We start from the raw sequence: 13,441 nt of genomic DNA on the forward strand, positions 1-13,441 counted from the left end.
CACTAGCTCAGGGAGCCCGGTGCCTTTTTTGCCGCTGCCTTTTCCACACTCTCATGTTGACCTGGGCAAAGTGTGCCTTTCACACACAGCCACCTGCACCTCCATTCCCAGGCTCCCATCGCCGTTTCTCCTCCATGCCTGGTTTAAGCCATCCTCAATCCCCTCTTCTAGAATGACCTTCTCGTCTTTCACATAGACATCTTTGGTAACACCTTCTCAGCCTCCCAGGCAGAACTGATCACCTCCTTCTGGGTTCCCTCTGCACATTTCCAGATTTTTATGACTGTATACTGTAACGGCACACACGGCACATGTGCAAGGCACGTGAGTGTCGCTCAATCCCGTGCGTTCCTCAGGCCATCCAATCCAGAACCCGACACCCAGGGATCAACACAGAGCGGTCACTTCATGGGAGTTCAGTGGAATGAGGGTTGAATGGATGGGTGAATAAAAGAGTGATTATTTGCTTTGTGTCTTCATGGTGCACACATTTCCAGATATGAGTCATTCTTTCGGAAGCATGGCTTGCATAACACGTGTGCAGTCATCAGCCCCATTTTGCAGATAAAGAAACCAACAGAGCAAAAATGCGATTCACATGGGGGCCTGCAGAAATGTCCACCACAAGATTGTAATTAGCCTGGAAGCCGCCAATGCAGGGGCCTGGTATTCACACCCCCACTTCCACCAACACCCCTCTCAGCCAGCTGCCCCCACAGTAATCGGAGTTATTAGGCAGGAACAAAGGGCCCTATTATCCCCGATTGACATTTTGGGAACATGGACCAAAGCAACAAAAAGTAATATTTCTTAAAATGAGCATTAGCTGCCCCTGACAATCAGCCCGGCGGAACGGTCCAACAAGCTGTTAGCCGTGGTGTGCAGGCTCCCTGGATGAAAGATTACAGGGTTAGGGACATTCAGCCAATCAAGACATCTGATTGGCTGAACAATCTTAAGTGCTTTATAATTGTGTTTTAGAGGACTGTGGTTTAATGCCAGCCAAGGTTCACTATTTTAAACTGTGTCACACAATTTAAAAGGACTGCCTTACGTCCTCCACTTCAACCCGCGCATTATGTAAATCGTTAAGACAGTTATCCTGGGAGTTTGCCTTAGTTGTTGGCTGTTTTAAAATTCCATTTCTCAAAAAGGAAAAAAAAGAAGGAAGAAAAGAAAAACATCACCCATCCCATACAGCAAACCTACAGCCTCCAGATTTGCAGAAAGAAACAATGATGGAGGCAACTGGGCACGTCCAGAGGACACACGTGAGCCGTTCCCGGCAGAGCCACGATTCACCTGGCTCTGAGATGGGGAACAGAGGAGCAGATCTGGGGGCTCCCCCTTGCCACTCCTGCTCTTTTATTGCATTCACACGGGTTCCCGAAAGATCACTCTTTGTGGTCACACTGAAGCCCTGGTACCCATTCTGGTCTTTATCTCTAGAGGGGAGATTTGAAGCCACATAATTAAACAACTTGGAACAACCAGCCCTCATGGAAGGCGTAAAGGAATGGCCTCTCATTACCACCAAACGCACATCCCTCCAAGAGCTCAAAAGGGAGCTCTCCAGTGACTCTCTCCAGGTGGGGCTGGGTGAACGAGCAATGCCCGTGAGGTGGACTTCTGCTGGTTCTGAGTAGCAGCACCCTGACTTTCCTTGGGAAGCCCCCTTCCTCTACTTATACTCAAGAAGACTTGACACCTCACCCAGAGGGAAGGAGGCACACGGCCAGATCAGACAAGTTCATCCTCTTGGCCACTCTGGCGTAGCCACGATCGTGTGACCCACCCAGGACCAGCAAGGCCCCGAAACCTAAGGCTCTTGCTGCAACCATAGGGAGGAACACTTTCTCCCGGTGTTCCTAAGCAGCCAGGATTCAAGCCATGTGCTGCTGCTGGTTGTCTTGCCATCCTGAGACGAAGGTTTCTGGAAAATGAAGGCAGCAGAGAGGAAACCATGGCCTGAGACTGAGAGACATATTCCTCACAACCACATGTGAGCACCTGGATCCATCTATACCTGAAACCACCCCTAACTCTGACATTTAAATATATATATACCTTAAATCTTAAGCTAACTTTTGGGTTGAGTTTTTGTCACTTGCAGCTAAAACTTTCCTAATGTATATTTATATGATCCCACTTTTATCCTTACTGAACAGGACCACCCCATCCAGCCCCCAGGGTCATGCCTTTCCCCTAAACCTTTTGGCTCCTTTTTGCATGGCTGGAATTTCAAAAACTAATTTCGTGAATGCCAAGGAGAACAAAAAGTGAAAGAAATACGAATAGCATCTAAACAATCAGGTTTCAGGGAAATATAGATCACCTTTGCAGATGATCCCAAATCCTCAATCACGTCAGCAGTTTCCACTTACTCTACTACCAAGGCTTCTGCCTGCAGGTTAACAAATAGTGACATGGATGGACAGATTTGACTTTCATCTCTGCCACTGTCCCTCCCACCTGCAAGGCTCAGAGCCTGTATGTAAACTGCATGGTCAGAAAAGACAGGAAGCAGAAGTGATGTGTCCACTGAAGCTGGAGCTGGTGACAAGGAGGTTGCTATAGATTTAGGAACATTACCTGCTACCTTGAGAATGAGAATCTTTGTTTTGCCCTTTGTCTGCTCTTTGGCCTTGGGCTGCCTCGTCCTGTTTTCATGGCAGAGCAAGGCTTCTTGAGAAGAAGCTACAGGAAAATGAGAACTGAGGGGCCCTGTGGTACTGAGTGTGGGGCAAGTCCGGTGGGGAACATGCAATGTAATTCTCCCGCTCAGAAGGGTGTGCCTTGTGACGGTCCTGATAGGCAGGCTGTCGGAGTTTTCTAGTCTTATCTTCAGGGCAGCAGAGCTCCAATCCCTCAGATGCTTCTTGTGTTGCACCCGGATTGTATCGATGCAGTCTTCTTTTGATATTTGTGTCCTGCAAACACAAGAAGCAATGAGCATTCTATCTTTTATTTGTCTTCTAATATTTGACATGTGTTAGATTTGTTGAATGCTTGTATATTTTTATTCTAACGGCAGCCCCTGGGCCCAAACTTTGTGGATCAAAATGACAGCTTGGGAGGGTGTGATCACAAGGAGGCAGTGGGTTGCCCAGCCCCGTGTGACAGCAGGGTGGGGAGAGATTTGGGGGGCTCCTACTGTCCAGACTGACAAAAGAGCTGACGAAGAGAACCTGGCAGTTGGAGATCTGCAGTTTGGGGAGGGAGAGAGGATGACTGTGGTCTTGAAACCTATAACAGGAGGATCCCAGGCAATGACTACCTCTGGGTACAAACGCAGGGTCTACAGTGAATTTCAGGGTCCAGTTCCCATGGGGCAAATTATATAGTGACTTCAGGTCCTGTTGGGAGCCTGTTAAGTCCAAGTTTAGACAGAAGTGTGCAGCCTACAATTCTGGCACCACCCCAGCTTCTTCAGTCTGGATGAAGCTCTAATTTCCAATCGAATGACTCTGGGTCCTTTGAGCCATGGAAGGTATGGCGCATAAGTTTTCAACTAGCTGCTGTGCCCCTGTCCCTTCACTCTTTTATTATGAGTGATAATTTGCCTCCTGTACTCCTGCTTATTTAGCAACATCCACTGATTTACTTAAGAAGCATTTCCTGAATACCATGTGCCAGGCACTGTGCTTGGGGTGCAGAAACATGTAAGAAGGTGATAGGCAGGTTATATTTAAATGTATGCAGCACTTACTTAAGGAAAGACCACTGACTTGGATCCTTTAAGTTATCCTTTCCTTAACTCAGCCAGGACAATTTTTTTTATGTTTTAAGGAAAACTTTAGGCTTCTTCCAGCAATGTCCATGCTCCAGTTTTCAGTCAACCCTCCCTCAGTTTTCTTCTAGCCTACCATTTAATTTAGCTAAGCAAGAGCAGGAAATTTCCATGTTGACAGTTACATCTATTTCACCTTTTTCCATCTGACTTCCTGTCATTCAGTTTTCAGGGTCAACGTCACCTGTTCATCAGGGACCTCACTGAACACCCCATCTAAGTGGAACACCAGTATCACATCGCTCTGTTTTATTGTTACCATCAGCACTAAAGGCTGCCTGATATTTTCTTGTTTTGTTTTTTTTTTTTTAAGTTATGTATTTGAATCGTCCATCCTCTTTTGCTTGACTGTCAGCTCCAAGAGAATAGGGCGTTACCAGTTCATGGCTCCACTCAAGCGCTTACGAGGTGCTCCGTGTATGTTCACTGATCGGCCTTCTGTGCACGGGCTGGTGCCCTAGTCCTGGATGTAAATCCAAAGACCGAAAGAGACAGAAATCAACACTGATGGGTGTGTTTCCACTCTGGGTCCCTCTGGTGGGTGCACTTAAGTGCTCAGCGGGGTGCAGGTGGGGGTGGGGTGATACAGGCCCCGCCTCCAATCCCGGCTCTGCTGCTCACGAGTCCGTGGGTGCTCCGACACTGTACTTCATCTCTAGTTTTCCCCATCTGTGTAATAATGTTCACCTCATGGAAGTGTTTTGAGAATTAAATGATAAATGTGTGCTGTACCAAGAGGTTAGGGAGGTCTGCGAGAGAAAATGTGCGGGGTCCTAACAAAAAGAACCTAGAAATGCAAACATTCTCTTCATGAATTCCACACATGTAGATTTAGATAAAAATACATAGCAGGTGTACCTGGCCCTATGTGCTCCCCTCAGCCAGTTTTATTGTTGTATAGACACGTTTGAAAATGTCTAATGAATAAACATTCACTGTCTACTCCAGTGGTGACCAAGTCATATCCTACAGTCACGTATAAATCTTATGGCTTTTGAATGGGGCTGTATAGTTTTTAAAATATATGTGAATTATATAATGATTATAAATAGTAATTTATAAACTTTCTCTGTAAAGAGCTAGATAGTAAATATTTTCAGCTTTGCGGGCCCCATCGTGTCTGTAATGACTAGCTAGTGTGAAAGCAGCCATAGACAATGCAAACAAATGGGCGTAACTAGGATCCAATAAAACAAAGAAAACAGAAAGTGAGAAGACAAGACTCAAGAAGGAAAAATAAGGAGGCTGAAGCTCCAAGAGGCTGACTATTGCTCAAGATGATACAGTTGTAGAATTGAAAAGGAAGGTGGGCCTCTAGGCTCCCAAACCAGTGCTCTTGTCCCTTCACGCTGTGTAATATGTGATGGCAGAAACTCAGAGATAGATCATTGCTGAAGATTTCAGTTTCTTTAGAGGCCTAGTTTGATGTACCCAAAAAAAGTCTATGTGGTAGATTGAAATACGTATTCCAACAAAAGGCATGTTCTTAATCTTAATCCACATTTCTGTGGGCTTGAACCCATTTGTAAACAGAACCTTCTGAAGATTTTATTATTCGTTAAGATGGAGCCAAGTGAATCAGGGTGGGTGTTAATCTCTCTTACTGAAGGCTCTATAAGGTGGAGCCAGAAGCTGGGAGTCAGCAGGAAGCAGGCAAGCAGACACAGGAGAGAGGGATGGCCACGTGACGGGACGCAAGCCAGGGATCCCCAGGGACTGCAGCAAGCCAGCCCCAGAACTCTGCAGACATGGAGAAGAAAGCCTGGCTGTGGCTGATGCCTTGATTTTGGACTTCTCACCTCCAAAAACATGAGACAATAAATTCCAAAGAAAGTAATGTAATTTAAATATCTGAAGTTAAATTAAGCCTGCAAGCACATGAACATTCTTCATGAGGAAATACCACCCTGCTAGCATATTACAGTGATTTGGACACTGTTTTTCAATTTGTTCAACCACATATCCACAGGGGATACAAGAGAAAGATAAACTCTAAACCTTGTTCTCCATGAACTTAAAATCAAAATGGGAAAATAATAGCTTCTCACATGAAAGAGGCAGCAAAGAAGAAATGCGATTACATCATCATTTAGCGTCTGGAATTGCATGAAGGGGAGTCAGGCCAGAGTGGACCTTGAGTTGGGCCTTGAAAGATGGGCCAGCCTTGCACTTTGAGAGTGGAGCATCATCGCATTGTATATGCAAAAGGCGGCATGAATATAACGGGGGAGGCAGATGAAGAGACTACAGTGGAGGGTCCGAAGAATGGGTAGCAGTAGAAACAACCCACCTGAGGCTGGGACAATGGACACGGTAACCACCGATGTGCCTGAGCTACGTTGTCTGTTTCTGACTGGGCATGGCCCTGGATAACCTGCACTTACATGCTCGTGCCCGCCGTGGTTTTCTCCAGCAAGTGCAGCCAATTTGTGAACTGTGGTTATTAGGGAAGAAAAAATTGTGATCAAAGAAAGCACCAAATCATTCCTTTCAAATATTGTTCCCATCTGAATGTCTTCTGGATCTACTACGGATTGAAGCAAACTGAGTTTTATCTCCCTTCCCTGCCTTTTCTTTTTGTCTTGCAGAGTTAGTGTTCAATGAAATCAAAGAAATAAAATGTGGCAATGGAGAAGGAAGAAAGGTAGAAACCGAGCTTGCCTCGCTTCCAAATCCTGAGTGGAGTCCTTGTAGCCCTTATTCGGTGTCTCATATGGAGCCCAGACGCATAACACAGCACGCAGGGCTGATCCTAAGACACAGTCCACTGGTCCTGGATGCACAAAGAAGGCTGCATGGGAGCAACATAAATGGAAGGACTTTTAATCCGCAAAGGATTGGGTGTATGGTAAGATCCCAGCAGCCCCTCTCAGCCCATAGAACCTGGAGATCCCCATGGTCCCACTTCTGGGGGTGGGGGGAGCCAGTGCGGGGTCCCAGTGAGGGGGATGCATATCACTTAGGACTGGCACCCAAGATTTTGAGTGTATCCCCTTCATGACTCTGTACATAGCCCAGGAGAAAGGCTCTCAGTAAATGTGGTTATTTTAACTGTTGGTAATAATACTTACCTCAGTAGGACCCTGGCAGAAAACAAAATTTACCCAGATGGCTTAAAAAGACTTTAACGCAGGCCTCCTTAGGGGGGCTGTGGGGTGTGGGCAGAGTTAAGTGGACTTCCAAGGAGTGCTGAGTTACCCAGAGACTAGAGCTGTCACCCACTTTACATGCCACTAAAAAAGAAAAAAAAAATGCTCCTAATTCAACAAGATCCTAGAGCTTCCACATCACTTGGAATGTTTATTTTATACCTAAGGAGAGAGTCCTTTTATACTTATTTAGACATAAGAGTGAAGACAGCTGAATGGCTATGACCAAGCATGGCCACGCACATTTATGTTACTCCTGCCACCCAGCAGTCAGCAGCGATTGTACGATTATGAAATACTGTAGATCACAAAGAACATCTTATTACTCAAGGCTGGGGAAATATGGCATTTGATATATATGACCAGGAATCGGACTGAGTGGATAGTCCAGGTCTGCCTGCTTCAGCCCGCACCGTTCCCAGTAGGGGTGGGTGGGCAGGAACCAGATGGATGGGTTTGCGTCAGCCTCGCCGGGATTATGGAGATGATGACACCTGCCTCCTAGGCTTGTTGAGAAGATTAAATCTGTTGTTCATGTAATCGTGGAGAACAGCATCAGGCGCAAAGTAACTATTCAATAAAAACTGCTATAATTATTGGTTTTGGATACTTTTCTTCCTCCCTTTTGAACTGCCACCTTAATTCCATGTGTTCGTTTCTCTTGTTTTCTTTTTTTAAATAAGAAACACACTTCTCTTACTTCTCAGTTTTGCTCTGGAGTGGTCTTGGACTTGCTTCCAGGGAAGCAATTAATAGTCTTAAAGGAGATGGCCCCTGGGAATGAGCATTGGCAGCTAGGGGAGAAATGAACATGTGGCCTTATCTAAGAGCAGTTCTCTGTGCAAAGTAAGTAAAGAAGGAGGTGGAGGATCCCCTGCTGAACAAGCTTCTACCCACACACGGTGCCCAAGTAGCAGGAGACCTAACAGGCAGAGGTGGTGTGTATACACAGCAGTAATGGGCATTCATTGGGTTTGAGTTTTTATCTGACCTTAGCACTTTCCTGCTCTGTGACCTTGAACATCACCTGTCACTTCCTTGGACTTCCATGTCAACATTACAGAACAGGAAATTGCTTTATTATTATGCTAAATTGCCACGTTGTTTGGATATGAGGAATGGTTAATGAAAATGATTGCACTGTAACATGCAAAAAACAAAGTGCTAAAAAATTGCTGTTTTAGTCAACAGCTGACATAATTTGTGCTGTTATTAGGGACAATTTGTGACTTTTTAAAAGTCTAGTGGGTCCAAATGTCAAATGAGGAAAACATTAGTTAAAACATCCAAGAGTAATGAATGATTTAGAGAAGAAAGAAGCCCAAAGGGATTTAAACATTTCTGTTTTAATTCACTATTTTAAAATGTACATGATTTACCTCCTGTATTTAGTACACATCTCCTGATAACCTTGTGGGTGCCTCCTCTGCTCTTTCTTCACAGACTTGTCTGCCAGAATGAACCAGAGTTTCTCCACAAAAATAGATTTCCAGGAAAATTACGTTATATTATTTGCTCCAGTCCCTTTACCCTGACCTCTCGTTCTTTTTTCTTTAAAGTAACACAGTGTTTGAAGACTGTGGCAGATGTAACAAGGTGAGAAGGTCTCCAGTTGGAAGCATAAGACTAAAAATTATGATTTGGAAACAAACATTAAGAAGAAGATGAGGGAGAGTTATCTGAGAGGTGTTTATGATGTCTTCATGATTTCAACAAATTTTTCAACCTGTGGAGAAGAGAAAGTACCACACTGGTTAAATCTTCCCAAATTCAAAAGCTGGAGGGAGGATGTAATTGATGGATAGAATCATTCATTCATTCTTTCAACAAAAGTGTATCAAGCACCAATATATGCCAAATCCTAAGAATACAAAGATCAGTAAAATATGATCCCAGTCTTCTATGATGACTTCAGTGTCTCAATAATTTTTTTCACAGTACTCCAGGCCAAAAGTTAGGTCCAAGCAATAAGTTTGTATTAGCCTGAAAGAAAAATGTAATACTTTTAGTTCATTTTTAAATCACCACAATTTTTGCTTCTGGGAGGTATGCATCAATCGGGCAATGAACAACTGATCAAAATTTGGTATCAGATTGGATACTACCACCTTCCTCTCCTGTTCAACACTGATTTTTGCACAGTGCTTGCTTTTTACTACCGCTGAAAAACCAGCTTTGCAAAAATATGCTGCCATTGGAAGGAAGGTAGCATAATCTCATATTGAAACCTGCAAGCTAATGGTTAGTACAGTCTGCAATAAATGCTGAGTATTGCTGTGTTTCTCATGAAAATTTAAAACATCACTGTGGAACCCTGGACACTTTGGCATGCAATTTGGGAACCAAGAATCTAGGCAATGCTTTCGGAATATGGTTTTTCAGATGGTTTGGGTCCCCAAGTTGTTTGTCAGCCCATGATGAGATAAGTACAGAAATTGAAAGAAAGCTTAGAAATGTTTTTAATGATATGACATATTATGTTTATGCTTATTGAGCATTTAATTTTGTATCTTTTTCTTTCATTTTTCTAAGTGATTTATTTTTATTGCATTTTACAAAAGTAGGGTCTTCAATGGATTGGAATTTAAAGCAAACAAAAAAAAATCACTAGCACTTTACCACAAGGAATTTGAGAAGCAGTTTTCTAGAGGGTTCACAGTCTGATGGGAAAGTCAGACAAAAAACAGATGCTTTTCAACACTGAAAATTTAAGAATTTGTAACATTATTATTAAATTGCCACAACTAAACTCAGCAATTGTAAACTCTTTTAATGTCCAGTTAAAGAGGAACTTCTTATTCATCTTTGAATATTTATTTAACTGTAATATATTTCTGAAAATATGGTTAAAAGATTTTTGTACCTTAAAATGGCACTTAAGTTTTATTGTACACAATAATTTGAGGTGATACTAGTCTGCATTCTAATGCTTCCTTAGAAAAGTTTGGGTTCTTTGGTTCTGCCCACCTTCCCTCCCTCCCTCCCTCCCTTCCTCCCTCCCTTCCTTTCTTCCTTCCCATATAAATGTTCTGGACAGAAACTCAGTCCTTGACAGAGTCGAGGCTCTGTGTGTTTCTCCTTTTGAGTGTTAAAGGTTTATCTTTTGGCCACTGTGTCCTTAGGTGTCACTTCAGTAAGAGATCACCATAGTAACTATTTAATAAATAGGGTTTTTTTTGTTTGGAATATGAGGAATGGACTCTTGAATGAGCTTCAAAGGGTGTAAAAATAAAAGAAAAAGGAAAACAAAAACATCCTTCAAGGTGGTATAGTACAATTATTTCTTACTACATTTGCCAATTGGAACATTATAGCTGGAGAAACTGTTAGAAACATTCACATTTAGAGCTCTCTTTTCCCCGAAGGAGTTACACTAAAAGTGTAATTAATTTATCCTCTGTGCTTTTTGTGACTCATTTCTACTCTTGTGTTGACCAGTGATGTGCAGTAAGGCTGAGAAATGTTGAGTAAATGCTAAAGGCATCATACTGTGGAGGGGATTTTTTTTTTTTTTTTAGGATAAAATGTGTCTGGATTGATACAAAGCTATTTTCTGTAAGTGAAGTGTGTGTTGGGGTGGGGTTCAGGAAAGCTAGTTGAGTCTTTTCATCAGGAAGGGCACCCTGGAGCCTTTGTTCCCACTTGGTTCTCACTCTCAGAAGGGGGTGCTGTTACCTCATGTCTCCTGCAATGGATTCGGTAAAGACTCATTGACATTCTAAGCAAAAAGAAAAAAAAAAACAAAAAAAAAGTGTACTCTTCTGTTTACCCTTTTCTCTCTTAACTTTTTCATCTCTTTGTGGTTTATAGCTTTTTTTAATTTTAATTAGCTTGCTCCACAAAATTTGCCTTATATTTTAATTAGATTGCTCCATATTATTGCCTCTGAGGTTTACATAGCCCTGGATGCCTATGCTTTGTTTCTGTTGTCAAAGACCCTCTTATTCAAACCCCAACATGCATCATGCAGTTGATGTTTAGATATCTTCTTCCTCATCATTTCCTGATAGCATCGTTGCATTTTTTAAAATTTAATTTTATTGAGATTGTTCACATATCATACAATTATCCAAAGATTCAAAGTGCGCAATCAATTGCCCACGGTACCATGATACAGCTGTGCACCCATCGCCACAATTATTTTTTTTTTCAATTTTTAGAACGTTTTCACTACTCCAGGAAAGAAATAAAGACCAAAAGAGAAAACTCAAATCCTCCCATACCCCTAACCACCCTCCTTCCATTATTGACTCATAGTATTGGTATCGTACATTTGTTACTGTTGATGAAAGAATGTTAAATGCTACTAACTGTAGTACACAGTTTGCAATAGGTATATATTTTTCCCTATATATCCCTCTATTATTAACTTCTAGTTATAGTGTCATACATTTGTTCTAGTTCATGAAAGAGATTTCTAATATTTGTACAGTTAATCACAGAGAATGTCCACCACAAGATTCACTGTTTTATAAATTTCCACCTTTTAATCTCCAGCTTTGCTTCTGGTGACATACGTGACTCTGAGCTTACCCTTTCCACCACATTCATGTTCCATTCAGCACTCTTAGTTGTTCTCACAATAATGTGCTACTGTCATCTCTGTCCATTTCCAAACACTTAAGTTCAACCTAGTTGAACATTCTGCTCATAATAAACAACGGCTCCCCATTCTTTAACCTCATTCTATATCCTGGTAACTTATATTTCATGTCTATGAGTTTACATATTATAATTAGTTCATATCAGTGAGACCCTGCAATATTTGTCCTTTTGTGTCTGACTTACATCACTCAATGTAGTGCCCTCAAGATTTCTTCATCAATCCATTTTTTTTTTAAACATGGTTTTGTTCACCTACCATACTTTCTGTCCTAAGTAAGCAATCAATGGTACCCTGTTGTTCTAGTTTGCTAATGCTGCCAGAATGCAAAACATCAGAAATGGATTGGCTTTTAAAAAGGGGTTTATTTGGTTACAAAGTTATAGTCTTAAGGCCATAAAGTGTCCAAGGTAAGTCATCAGCAATCGGGGACCTTCACTGGAGGATGGCCAATGGTGTCCGGAAAGCCTCTGTTAGGTGGGAAGGCACATAGCTGGTGTCTGCTCCAAAGTTCTGGTTTCAAAATGTCTTTCTCCCAGGACATTCCTCTCTAGGCTGCAGTACCTCAAAAATGTCACTCTTAGTTGCTCTTCGGGTGTTTGTCCTCTCTTAGCTTCTCCAAAGCAAGAGTCTGCTTTCAACGGCCATCTTCAAACTGTCTCTCATCTGCTGCAGCTCCTCTCTCAGCTCCTGGGTGTTCTTCAAAGTGTCCCTTTTGGCTGTAACAAGCTCACCTCTTCTGTCTGAGCATATATAGTGCTCCAGTAATGTGCTGAATGGGTGGGGCCACACCTCCAAAGCAGTTATCTCATCAGAGTTATCACCTACAGTTGGGTTGGTCACATCTCCGTGGAAACACTCAAAGGATTCCAATCTAATCAGCACTAAAACATCTGCCCCACAAGACTGCATCAAAGGATATGGCTTTTTCTGGAGGACATAATACATTCAAGCCAGCACACCTGTATAGTCATGTATTTATGTATTTGGCACCATCACCATTGTCTATATAAGGACATCTCCATTTCTTCCACAAAGAAGGAGGAAGAGTCAAAGAAGGTAGAGAGACTAAAGAGAAAGAAAAAGGAGAAAAAATGACAGCTAAAAAGCAACAAAGAGAAAGATAGAGTTAACCTAACGTAGAATAAAGAGTCACACAACATCACCAATTCCAAGAGTCCCACACCCCTCCCTTATGTCCCCTCTTAAAGGCATTTAGCTTTGGTATGTTGCCTCTTTACATTAAAGGAAGCATAATACAATATTTCTGTAAATTATATTCTCTAGTTTGCATTGATTGTATTTTTTCCCCAATACCACCCCATTTTTAACACCTTGCAAGGTTAATTCTCCCTCATGTAAAAACATGTTTGTACATTTTTTCACAATTGCTGAGCACTCTAGGTTTCCCTGAATTATACAGTCCCAGTCTTTATCTTTCCTCTTTCCTTCTGGTGTCCCGCATGCTCCTAACCTTCCTCTTTCAACCATACTCACAGTCATCGTTGTTCAGTGTACTTACATTGCTATGCTACCATCACCCAAAATTGTGTACCAAACCTTTCACTCCTATCTTTTGCTATTTGTCTGTAGTGCTCCCTTTAGTATTTCCTGTAGCGCAGTTATCTTGTTCACAAGTTCTCTCATTGTTTGTCAGAGAATATATTAGACTCTCTCTCATATTTGAAGGACAGTTTTGCTGGATGTAGGATTTTTAGTTGGCAGTTTTTCTCTTTCAGTATCTTAAATATATCATACCCCTTCCTTCTTGCCTTCATGGTTTCTACTGAGAAATCCACAAATAGTCTTATCAAGCTTCCTTTGTATGTGATGGATTGCTTTTCTCTTCCTACTTTCAGGATTCTCTCTTTGTCTTTGAAGTTTGATAATCTGATTATT

Source organism: Choloepus didactylus, chromosome 12 (assembly GCF_015220235.1).
Source record: "Choloepus didactylus isolate mChoDid1 chromosome 12, mChoDid1.pri, whole genome shotgun sequence".
Classification (NCBI taxonomy): domain Eukaryota; kingdom Metazoa; phylum Chordata; class Mammalia; order Pilosa; family Megalonychidae; genus Choloepus; species Choloepus didactylus.